Consider the following 12,500-nt stretch of genomic DNA (forward strand, 5'->3'; position numbering starts at 1 on the left):
ACCCTTATCCTATTCCTTATCTCCTTCTTATTCCCCATTCTATCCTTTTGCTTCTCTCGTCAATCTGTTCTCTCTCCTTCTCCCCTTTTCATCTCTTTTGGCTTCTCTTTCCTTGTTTCTCTTTCTTCTTCCGTCTTCTATTTCTTCTTCCTTCCTCCCTCTTTCCTCTACCCTTTCGCCTCTCTTTCTCTCCTTCCCCATTCCTTTTTCCAGACTTTATTAATCCATTTACCCCTCTTTAAAAAGAGAGAGAGAGAGAGAGAGATGGAGAGAGAGAGAGAAAGAACGATTTGTTTGATAAAAGAAGGAAAGTACGAAAAAAAGAGTCGAATAGAAGGAAATGAAGTCAAAGAACAAGAAAACGAACAACCCGAGCGCCGAATAGAAGGAAATGAAGTCAAAGGGCAAGAAAGCGAACAGCCGAGCGCCCACCCGAACAGCCCTTCCTCCGCCGCTGCGTGCGCTTCCCGTGCGTCATTTGGGCTTCTATTCAGAGCGGCGTCGACGGAAGGCCGTTGTCAAATGCACCTTGTTTACGCACTACGCACACACACACACACGTACATGCACGGACATACACAGGCATGTCTCATACTCACACATACATATATATGTACGCTTACACGTACTCGTACTCATACTCGTATACGAACGTATACGGATACACTCGCACGCGCACGCGCACACGCACACGCACACGCACACGCACACGCACACGCACACGCACACGCACACGCACACGCCCTAACTGCGGAACGGAAACTTAGAAACATTGTTGACGATGCAGATTTTATTGCGAAAGAAGGGAGAGGGAGAGAAGGGAAGAGGAAGGAAAGGAGAAAAGAAGATAGGAAGAGGGGAAAGGAGGAGAGGATAGGAAGGAAGAAGGGAGGAAGAGAGGAAAGGATGAGGAGGAGAGGAGGAGAAGGAGGGGGATAGGAAAAGGGGAGAGGAGGAGGAGGAGGGGGATAGGAAGAGAGGAGAGGGAATAAGAGAGAAAGGGGAGGAAGAGAAAGGTAAATAAAAAGGATGAGAAGAAGGAAAGGAAAACAGGAAAAATCGAGGAGGGAAAATCAAAAGAAAAGGGTAAAAGAAAGGAAAGAAAACGAAATAGAAACAGAGCGAAAGAGAAAGAAAGGAGAAGGAGAGAATGGAGATTGGAAGAGATAGACAGAATGAGAGAATTGATAGAATATGGGAAGCATAGGGGAGAAGGGAGAAGGGAGAAGGGAAATGAAATAAAAAGGAAAGCGAAAGGAATATGGAGGAGATGGAGGTGGAAAAGGGAAGAGAAGAAAGGGTGAGAGAGAGAAAAAAGGAATTAGAAAAAAAGAGAAAGAGAAATTAGAAAAAGGGAAAGAGAGAGAGAAAGGAAATTAGAAAAAGAGAAAGAGAGAGAGAGAAAAGGAATTAGAAAAAGAGAAAGAGAGAGGGAGAAAAGGAATTAGAAAAAGAGAAAAAAAGAAAAAGGTAAATTAGAAAAGAGAGAGAAATTGAAACTAGAAAAGTAGAAGAGAGAGAAAGAGAAGGAATTAGAAAAAATAAAAAGACAGAAAGAAATATGGAGATAGAGAGAAAGAGAAGAAGAGAGAATGATCCGAAAAAGGAATAAGGAGAAAGAGAAAGAGAAAGGTGAAAGGGAGGCGGAAGACGGAAAGATGAAAAGGAGAAAGTGAAAGAAAAGGTAACGCAAGGGAGAGGGAAGTGGAAAAGAAGGAGAGGGAGAAGGAAAAAGAGAAAGAGAAGGAGAAAAACGGTAAAGCAAGGGAGAGAGAGAAATGATAGGAGAGAAACGAGGAGGAGAACGAGAGAAAGAGGGAATGAGAGAGAGGGAAAGAGAGAAGAGAGAGAGAGAGAGAGAGAGAGAGAGAGAGAGAGAGACAGAGAGAGAGAGAGAGAAAGAGAAAAAGAGAAAAAAGAGAGAGAGAGAGTGTGGATCATGCAGGAGAATTTAGAGAAAAGGAGAGGAAAGGAATAGGAAAAAGAGAAAGAAAATGGTAGAAAAGGAAGAAAAAAAACGTTCAAAAGTAATAATAAGGATATTAGTGAGAATGATGGTAATGATAATAGTAAAGAGGATAATAATGATTATAATAATAATAATAATAATAATAATAATAATAATGATAATAATAATGATAATATAATAATAGCAATGATAATGATAATAATATCGATAATAAATGAAATGATGATATTGAAAGAAACGATAATGATGATAATGACAGAAATAAAGATAAAGACAATAACAGTACGGAAATACTAAGAAATAAAATAAGAAAAAGAAGAAATAAGAATAAGAATAAAAGAATAATAAAAAATATGACGAGCGTAACATATAAGAAAAAAAGAGAAAAAGAAACGAAACGAAAAATGGAAAAAAAGAAAAAAAACGAAAAATAATAAAAAGAAAAAAAAATAGAGAGAGAGAGAAAGGAAGAAAAGTAAAGGGGAAAGGGAAGGGGGTAGGGAGGGGAGTGTCCAATGGCCACCCCCCCCCCTCGCGCCATGGCCATCGTGGAGTCGCGTTGTCATGGCCTCGCGTTGACTTCGACGCCTCGCCTTTCCGTCAAGATTTTTTTTTTTTTCTTTTGTGGGATTTTTTTTTCTTTTTTCTTTCTTTTCTTTGGGGGGGATTTTTTTTTTTCTTTTTGTATTTTTTTTTTCTTTCTCTCTACTTGTCTAGATATATCATGGAGTAGTTCGATATGTTTTGCATAGAGATTTTATTTATTTATTTATGTAAGTGTGTGTGTGATATAAATATATATATATATATATAATATATATATATATATATATAAATAAAAATATATATATATATATATATATATATATATATATATATATATATATATATATATATGTATATAAATAATATATTATATGTATTAAATAATATATATATATATATAAAATATATATAATATTTTATATATATAAAATATATATATATATATTGTGTGTGTGTTGTGTGTGTGTGGTGTGTGTGTGTGTGTATGTATGTATGTTTTCATGCGTGTGTGTGTGTGTGTTTGTTTGGTGTATTTTATATTTATTTTGTATATATTGTATGTATGTATTGTTTTATATATATAATATATATTATATATTATATTATAAAATATATATTTTACATATATAAATAAATAAACACACACACACACAAACACACACCACATCATACATACACCACACACACACACACACACACACACACACACACACACACACACACACACACCATATATATATATATATATATATATTATATATATTAATATATAAATATATATTTTATATATATGTATATATATGTATATATATGTATATATATAAAATATATATGTATATAATAATATATATATATATTATATATATATATATATATATATATATATATATATATAGTATATATATATATATATGTGTGTGTGTGTGTGTGTGTGTGTTTTTTTGTGTGTATATATATTTATATATGTATTAATTATTATTATATATATATATATATATATAATTAAAATATATATATATTTTATAATATATACATTTTAAAATAAATAACACACACACACACACCACACAAATATATATATATATATATATATATATATATATTTTAATATATATATAATATATATATTAAAAATATATGTGGTGTTGGGGTGGGTTTGTGTGTGTGTGTGTGTGTGTGTGTGTGTGTGTGTGTGTGTGTGTGTGTGTGTGTGTGTGTGTGTATACAGGAGGTGGTCGTGGTCGTAAAGAGCAAGAAGGAGGGAGAGAGGAAGGGAGGGAAGGAGAAGAGAAGAGAAGGAGGGAAGATGAGGCTGGATTGAAAGAGGAGGTCGTAAAGACGAGGATGGAGGGGACGATGGACAGATGCCGAGGATGGGAAGGAGGAGGAGGAGGGAGGGAGAGAAGTGGGAGGATGAGGAGGAAAGGAAGGGAGAGAGAGAGGGAGAAAAGGAGGGAGGAAGGGAGTGACAGAGGCAGAGAGAGGAGGGAAGGAGGGTGAGTGAGAAGGATAGATGGATGGATGGAATAAAGAAAGAAAGAAGAAAAGAGAAGGGATAGAGCTTGGATGGATAGGAATGGAGGAACATGTTAAAGAGAGAGAGGATAGGGAGGAGGATGGTAGAGAGAGGACAGAGAGCGAGGATGGTAGGGAGGGAGGATAGGGAGGGAAGAGGACAGGGAGAGAGGGAGGATAGGGAGGGAAGGAGGATGGTGAAGAGGGAGGATATGGAGGGAAGGTGAATAGAGACTGAGGAGATGGAAGATGGATAAAGAAGGGAGATAGGAAGGGAGGGATGACAGGGAGGGAAAAATCCGGTTGACGCGAAGAACCGGACGATGACATATGCCGGATGACGAGGGTCGCTTGACAGGGAAGATGGCTGTCAAGAGCAAGGACAGAATGCGATCAAATAAATAAATAAATAAAAGAAGGAAAAATAGATAAAAAGGCCAAAGCGACGAAGAAATACTTTGAGAAGAAGAAGAAGAAGAAGAAGAAAAACATCAACAAAAACTGAAGCAAAAGAAAGAAAAAAAATCGTAATTCACATAAACATTTTTTTCTTTCTTTTTTTATAACGTTCAAGATTATTATTTTACGAAATGATAAACTTGAGGTGAGGTGAACTTCACGTTGATGATCTTACTTAATCAAGTAATCAAAGCAAAATCAAGTAAGTGGAACGAGAAAATGATTATATTTGCGCAACTAATTATCTGTGTGCGTGCGTGTGTGTGTGTGCGTGCGTGTGTGTGTGTGTGTGTGCGTGCGTGTGCGTGTGTGTGTGTGTGTGTGTGTGTGTGTGTGTGTGTGTGTGTGTGTGTGTGTGTGTGTGTGTGTGTGTGTGTGTGTGCTCGCGCGCGTGCGTCCGTGTGTTTTTATTTATTTATTCTTTTACGCCTTAGGGATTTATCATCCCCCCCCACCCCCCACCCTACGCCCCACTTCCTTCCGCTTTCTTCCCAATTCTTAAAAAAAGGACGAAATCTCGCCTTCGGAAGGGATATAAAAAAAGACAAACAGACACTTCGCTTCTTTTTTTTTGTGCGTCGCTCTCATAATCACAAAAGCCATAAATATAAGCCGAGGTAATTCATTTCGCCCACCGACATGTGGAACGTCTTGTCCTCTCCCCTCCCCTCCCCTCGTCTCCCCTCGTCTCCCCTCGCCTCCTCTCCCCTCCCCTCGTCTCCCCTCCTCTCCCCTCGCCTCCTCTCCCCTCCCCTCCCTCTTCACTTTTCGTCTTTTCTCCCCCTTCCCTTCCCTTCCCCTCCCTTTTCCCCTTTCCTCCCCCTCCCCCTCCCCTTCTCCTTTCAATGTTTCGTCTTCCTCTCCCGACCCCTTCCTCTCTCCCCTTTCATCTCCTTCCCTTCTCCCTGTCTTCCCCCTGTGTCTTTTCTTCCTCTTCCCCTCTCCCTCCCCCCCTTCCTCCCTTCTCCCTTCTCTTCCCCTTTCCTCATATCACTTTCTCTCTCCTTTCCCTCTTCCCTTCCTTAACTCCACACTTTCCTTTTCCCCCTTCTTCTTTCGTCTTCCTTATCTCCTCTCCTCCTCTCCTGATCTCTGACTTTCTTCTCTCTCCCTCTTCCCCTCTTCCTCTCCCATTCCCCGTTGCGTCTCCTTCTCGTCTCTTGGGCCTTTCTTTTTCTCTTTCCCTTTCCTTCCCATCTCTCTCTTTCGTCTCATCATGCTTCTCTTTTCCTATCACTTCCTCTTTTCTTTCCCCTCCCTCATTCCCCATCACTAGGCCTTTCACCCCACCCCCCTCTCCTTCAACGCCCTGCCTCCTCCTCCTCCTTTCCTTCTCCTCCTCCTCCTCCTCCTTCTCCTCCTCCTCCTCCTTTTCCTCCTCCTCCTCCTCCTCCTCCTCCTCCTCCTCCTCCTTTTCCTCCTCCTCCTCCTCCTCCTCACCTTTCCTTCTCCTCCTCCTCCTCCTCCTCCTCCTCCTCTCCTTTCCTTCTTCTCCTCCTCCTCCTCCTCACCTTTCCTTCTCCTCCCCCCTCCTCTTTTCCCCTTTCCACCCTCTTCCCCATCTCCTTCCCCCACCTCTTCCCTCACCGTACCCCCCCCAACCCCTACTTTCCCTCCACCTCCCCATCTCTCGTTCCAATCCTTCCCAACTCTTTACCCTCCCCGTCCCCCTTCCTCCCCTTCTTTCCCCTCCTCCCTTCCTTCCCCGTCTTTTTCTCCCTCTTCCTTCTCCCTCTCTTTCTCCCCCTCCTTCTTTCCCCTCCCTTCCCTCCCCCCTCCTTCCCCTTCTCCCCTCTTCCCCTCCTTAATCTTCTCCCCTCCTCTCCTCCTCCCCCCTCTCCCTCCTTCCCCCCTCCCCTCCTTCCCCTCCTCCCCTTCTCCCCTCCTTCCCCACCTTTGTTTTACTTTTCTTCTTTTCTCTCTCTTTGTTTTCTTCCTCTTCCTCCCCCTCTTTCCCCACCTCCCCGCCTCCCCCTCCTCCCCTCCTCCCCTCCTCCCCCTCCTCCCGCACCTCCCCTCCTCCCGCACCTCCCCTCCTCCCCTCCTCCCCTCCTCCCCTCCTCCCCCGCGAGAGCCGAGGCAGGGCCCGAGTCGGCTCCCCGCGCCCGTGTCTGTCTCTCACTTCGAGGCTGAAAATATACTTCTTTGGCGCTGACGGCTGTGTGTGCGTCTGTTGCTGAGGGAAGAGACGTGGGGGTAGGGGGCAGGGTAGGGTGTAGTGGGGGTGGGGGTAGGGGATATAGGGGGTGCTCCTGTCTCTCTCTCTCTTTCTATCTCTTTCTCTTTATCTCTCTCTGTCTGTCTGTCTCTCTCTCTCTCTCTCTCTCTCTCTCTCTCTCTCTCTCTCTCTCTCTCTCTCTCTCTCTCTCTCTCTCTCTCTCTCTCTCTCTCTCTCTCTCTCTCTCTGTCTCCCTCCCTCCCTCCCTCCCTCCCTCCCTCCCTCCCTCCCTCCCTCCCTCCCTCCTCCCCCCTCTCTCTCTTTCTCTTTCTCTCTCTCCCTCTCTCTCCCTCTCTCTCTCACTCTCTTTCTCTCTCTCTCTCTCTCTCTCTCTATTTTTGTATTTTTGTCTCATTATTATTATTATTACTGTTTGTTGTTCTTGTTAATAATAATATTATTATTATTATTATCATTATTATTATCATTATCATTATTATTATTATTATTATTGTTATTATTATTATTATCATTATCATTATTATTATTATTATTATTATTATTATTATTATTATTATTATTATTTATCTTATTGATTTTGTTTCGATAAATTTAGTTTTTTGGCGTTTTTTTCTTTCTTTCTACTGCGTTTCTTTCTCTTTTATTTTTTTATTTTTTTGTATTTTCCTTTTAGTGTGTTTTCGTTTTCTTTGGCATTTATTTTTGTCCATTTCTTCTCGTGTTTTTCTTTATCCATTATACTATTTTTTTTTTTTTGTCTTCTATTTATCTATTATCCATTATTTTTATTTTTATCTTTTCTTATTTTCTATTCCTTTATCACGTTTTCTGTTTTTACTGACTGTTTTTTTCTTTCCTCTGCGTCTTTCCATATTTTCTTCAACGTTATTTTATTCTCTTTTCCTTGTTTTTTTTTTTTTTCTTTTCTCTTTGTCTCTTATCGTCTTACTTTTTACTTTCTTCATGTCTTCCTTTCCCCCACCATCGCCCCCCCCCCAAACCCAACCCCCCCTCCATCACTCCCTCCTCCCCACCATCACCCCCTTTTCCCCCACCACCACCTTTCCCCCCAACACCACCTTTTCCCCCACCACCACCGCCTTTTCCCTCACCACCACCTTTCCCCCCAACACCACCTTTTCCCCCACCATCACCTCCCCTCCCCCTCCCCCTCCCCCTCCCCCAAATTCACCCTTTCTCAAAAAAAAAAAAAAAAAAAAAAAAAAAACGCCACATAATCAGATCTTTCCTTCCTTCCTCCCAACCAACCTTTTCCCTAATCCCTAATCCCGGGCCAATCACCTCGGTCCTAATACCCGCTCCTAATCCTTGCGGGATCTAATCACGATAATGTGCTGATAAACTCCCCCGGATTTGGGGAAGGATCGAGGCAGCGGAGGATGGCCGGGAATATTTTATTTTGCATTAGTCTCCCCTCCTCCTCCTCCTCCTCCTCCTCCTCCTCCTCCTTGTCCTCCTCCTCCTCCTCCTCCTCCTTGTTCTCCTCCTCCTCCTCCTCCTCCTCCTCCTCCTCCTCCTCCTCCTCTTCCTCCTCCTCCTCCTCCTTGTCCTCCTCCTCCTCCTCCTCCTCCTCCTCCTTCTTCTCCTCCTCCTCCTCCTCCTCCTCCTTGTCCTCCTCCTCCTCCTCCTCCTCCTTGTTCTCCTCCTCCTCCTCCTCCTCCTCCTCCTCTCTTCCTCCTCCTCCTCCTCCTCCTCCTCCTCCTCCTCCTCCTCCTCCTCCTCCTCCTCCTCTCCTCCTCCTCCTCCTCCTCCTCCTCTCTCTCTTCCTCCTCCTCCTCCTCCCTCCTCCTCCCTCCTCCTCCTCCTCCTCTCTCCTCCTTCCTCCTCTTCTCCTCCTCTTCTCTCTCCTCCTCCTCCTCTTCCTCTTTCTCTTCCTCCTCTCCTCCTTTCCTCTCCTCCTCCTCTCCTCTTCCTCTTTCCTTCCTCCTTCTCTTCTCTCTTGTTCTCTCTTCCTCCTCTTCCTCTTTCTATCCTCCTCTTCCCTCTTCTCTTCTCTTTTCTTTCTCTCCTCTATTGTTCTTGTCCTTCTCTTCTTGTTCTCTTTTTTTTCTCTTATATCTGTACCTTATTATTATTCTATTATTCTTTTCTCTCTCTCTCTCTTGTCTCGTTTGTTTGTTCTTGTGATTGTGATATGGTTTATTTTATTTATTTGTTCTTTATTATTATTATTATTGTTACCATTTTATTATTATTGTTTTTTTGTTTTTGTTTTTTTTTTTTTTTTATTATATATATTATATATTATTATTATTATTCTATTATATTATATTGTTATTTATTGTTATTATTTATTTTATAATTCTAATTATTATTATTATTATTTTATTTAGTTGTTGGTTTTATTATTGTATCATTTATATTATTTATCATTACTTTTTATCATTATCTTTGTCATTATCATTACCATTATTTTTTATTTTCTTATTTTCTCCTGTATAACTTCTCTTTGTACACACACATACACGCACACACACACACACACAACACACACACACACACACACACACACACACACACACACACACACACACACACACACACACACACACACGCGCGCGCGCGCGCGCGCGCGCGCGCGTGCGTGCACGCGTATTCGGAACACCAACTCCATCTAATATGTCCTCTCGCCTTTTAGGACACTTAGAGAGAGAGAGAGAGAGAGAGAGAGAGAGAGAGAGAGAGAGAGAGAGAGAGAGAGAGAGAGAGAGAGAGAGAGAGAGAGAGAGAGAGAGAGAGAGAGAGAGAGAAGGAGAGAGACAGAGAGAAGGAGAGAGACAGAGAGAAGGAGAGAGACAGAGAGAGAAGGAGAGAGACAGAGAGAGGAGAGAGACAGAGAGAGAAGGAGGGACACAGAGAGAGAAGGACTAACCGGCAACTGCCTCACACTCTGATCAGTAACCAACACTTTATTCGGATTAGCGAACACTTGTCGCCCTCTCTTCCCCTCTCGCCTCCCTCTCTCCCCTTTTATGCCTTCGTCTTCCCCTCTTTCGTTCTTCTTGCTTGTCTCTTAATTTTATCCTTCTTGGTCTTTGCCTTTCCCCTCTCTACTCTCACCTCTACTCTCCTCTCTACCCTCTCTCCTCTCCTCTCCTCTTCTCTCCTCTCTACCCTTTCTCCTCTCCTCTCCTCACCCCTGTACCCTGTCTCCTCTCCTCTCCCTCTACCCTCTCCCTTCCCCACTACCCTCTCCCTCTTCCCTATCGCCTTACCGATTCATTTACCATCTTTCCCCATCTCAACCCCATTCTCCATCTCTCCCCATCTCCCTCTTCTCTTTTCTACTTTCTTTTTTCCCCTCTTTCTGGTCCCATTCCCTCTTCCCCTTTCTATGTCCTTCCCCTTCTCCTCTCTCTCCCCTTCCCCTCTCCCTCTCTCTCTCTTTCCCTTTCCCCTCTCCCTCTCTCTTTCCCCTTCCCCTCTCCCTCTCTCTCTCCTTCCCTTCTCCTCTCTCTCTCGCGCTTCCACCTTTTTGTCCCCTCGCCGTCTTTCCCGATGAGTAAATAAAGAGAAGAAATCGGTTTGATTTTGTTGATTTTTTTAATAAGGGTTTACTAGAGACAGAGTGAGTGAGTGGGTGAATGAGTGAGTGAGTGAGTGAGTGGGTGAGTGAGTGGGGGAATGAGTGAGTGAGTGAGTGGGTGGGTGAATGAGTGAGTGAGTGAGTGGGTGGGTGGGTGAATGAGTGAGTGAGTGAGTGAGTGAGTGAGTGGGTGGATGCGTGGGTGAGTGAGCGAGTGAGTGAGTGACAGAAAGTCAAGTCAAAGTTAAAGTCAAAACACTATTCCATTAAATTACAATGGCTATTATTTACAGTTTACAGTTATGTTTACAGCTTATTATTTAAGAGTTGTTCTTTTAATATCGTTCTGAAATTTCAGAAGCTGTTAATTTTCTTATATTATCAGGTATCATGTTCCATAACTTGGGTCCACGTATTTCCATTTGTCGTGCCCCTGTATCGGTATTCGATCTCTTGACAAAAAGGGAATTTACTTGGCGTGTCTGGACGCTTGATGTGTTCCCTACACACAAGCTGCATTAACCATTGCGGATAATTCCTGTGAATGAGTTTGTAAATGAATACACATGTGTCATAGCTGCATTTAGAATGAACTTTTAATCATTTAAATTTTTGGATATGCTACTCTTGCAGCAAAGTTTTGTCATTTTTGTATTTTTTGCATCTGGGTTTTGTTAGTCGAACCCCAAATATTTGAACAATGTTAATTATGCCTAGAGCCAGAGTTTGCACAACCATGATTCTAGTTTCAGTAGGGATTTGATTTCTTATGTGATTAAGATGTGACAGGGTGCCCACTACTTTTCTGTGTATTTTTTTCAACGTGTGGTTCAAATATCATGAATCTGTCTAAGTGTATTCCTAGATTATTCACTAAAGTGCTCGGTTTGATAGAGCAGCCTTCAAATTGTATGGTTGTGTCATTGGGAATTTGAGTTATGTTCTGCCGACTGCCTATGAATATACATTGAGTTTTATGTGGATTTAGCATAAGGCCATTAGTGTCAAAATATAATTTTGCTTGCGTAAGAGTATGTTGAGTGTTTCTTATTAATGTACTTAATGTATTCTTATTAATGTATTTAAGATGTTTCCTGAATCACTATGAAGAAACTGTGAATCATCGGCGTGCTGCACTAGAAGGCAGTTATGGGCTATTGTTGATAAATCATTTATGAATATTGCAAATAGGATCGGACCTAAAATAGAGCCTTGCGGAACACCAAAAGGCACTTGTTGTTTTGATGACATACCATTGTTGATTCTTACCGATTTGTCCTTGTATCTAAATAACTTTTAAACCAACAGGTATCAATTTTATGATTTACTAATTTGTTAAGGAGAATTTCATGGTTTGCTCTATCGAAAGTCTTAGATAGGTCGTATAATGTGAGCAAATTTACCTGATTTGTGGCTATGTTACTATAAATCTCATCAGTAATTTGTAGTAAAGCTGTTTTAGTAGATAACTTATTTCGAGAGAGAGAGAGAGAGAGAGAGAGAGAGAGAGAGAGAGAGATGAGAGTACGAAATGAAAACTACCTTCTTTGCAAAAAAAAAAAAAAAAAAAAAAAAAAAAAAACAGATTGCGATGGGAAAAGGTATACAAACATGTTTTCAGTTGACCAACGCCAAGAAAGCCCCTTCGAAAACAAACAAACAAACAAAAAAGCGTCAGAGAAAAAAAGGGTAAATCAGCAAACAAGTAAAGAAAGAAAAATGAGCGAAAAAGAATATAGAAAAACAAGAGAAAACAAGAGGAAAAGACAATTGATAATAATGGCTAAATAAATACTGATAAATGAATGGAATAAAACAGAAAAAAAAAATCGCAGCAGCAAACGGAAATTCCCAGAAAATTCGTCAATGAAAGAACATGAAAAAAGAAAAAAGAAAAAAAAAGAGAGAAAAATAATAGGATCTTCTCCTCTTTTCCTTTGTGATCGCGGGGTTCCGGGAACGCGGTCCTTCTGGCGTCCGTTCGTTTCTGCTCTGTGTCTGTCTGTCTGCCTGTGTTTTTTCTTCTGTCTGTTTGTTTGTCTGTCTGTCTTTTTCTTTCTTTCTTTCTTTCTCTCTTTCTCTCTTTTTTCCTCTCTCTCTCTCTCTCTCTCTCTCTCTCTCTCTCTCTCTCTCTCTCTCTCTCTATATATATATATATATATATATATATATATATATATGATTATTACTATCATTAGTATTGTCAGTATTATTATTGTCATCATTATCATCATCATCATCATCATCATCATCATCATCATCATCATCATCATCATCATCATCAT

The sequence above is a fragment of the Penaeus monodon genome, chromosome 41, assembly GCF_015228065.2.
Source record: "Penaeus monodon isolate SGIC_2016 chromosome 41, NSTDA_Pmon_1, whole genome shotgun sequence".
In the NCBI taxonomy this organism is placed as follows: Eukaryota; Metazoa; Arthropoda; class Malacostraca; order Decapoda; family Penaeidae; genus Penaeus; species Penaeus monodon.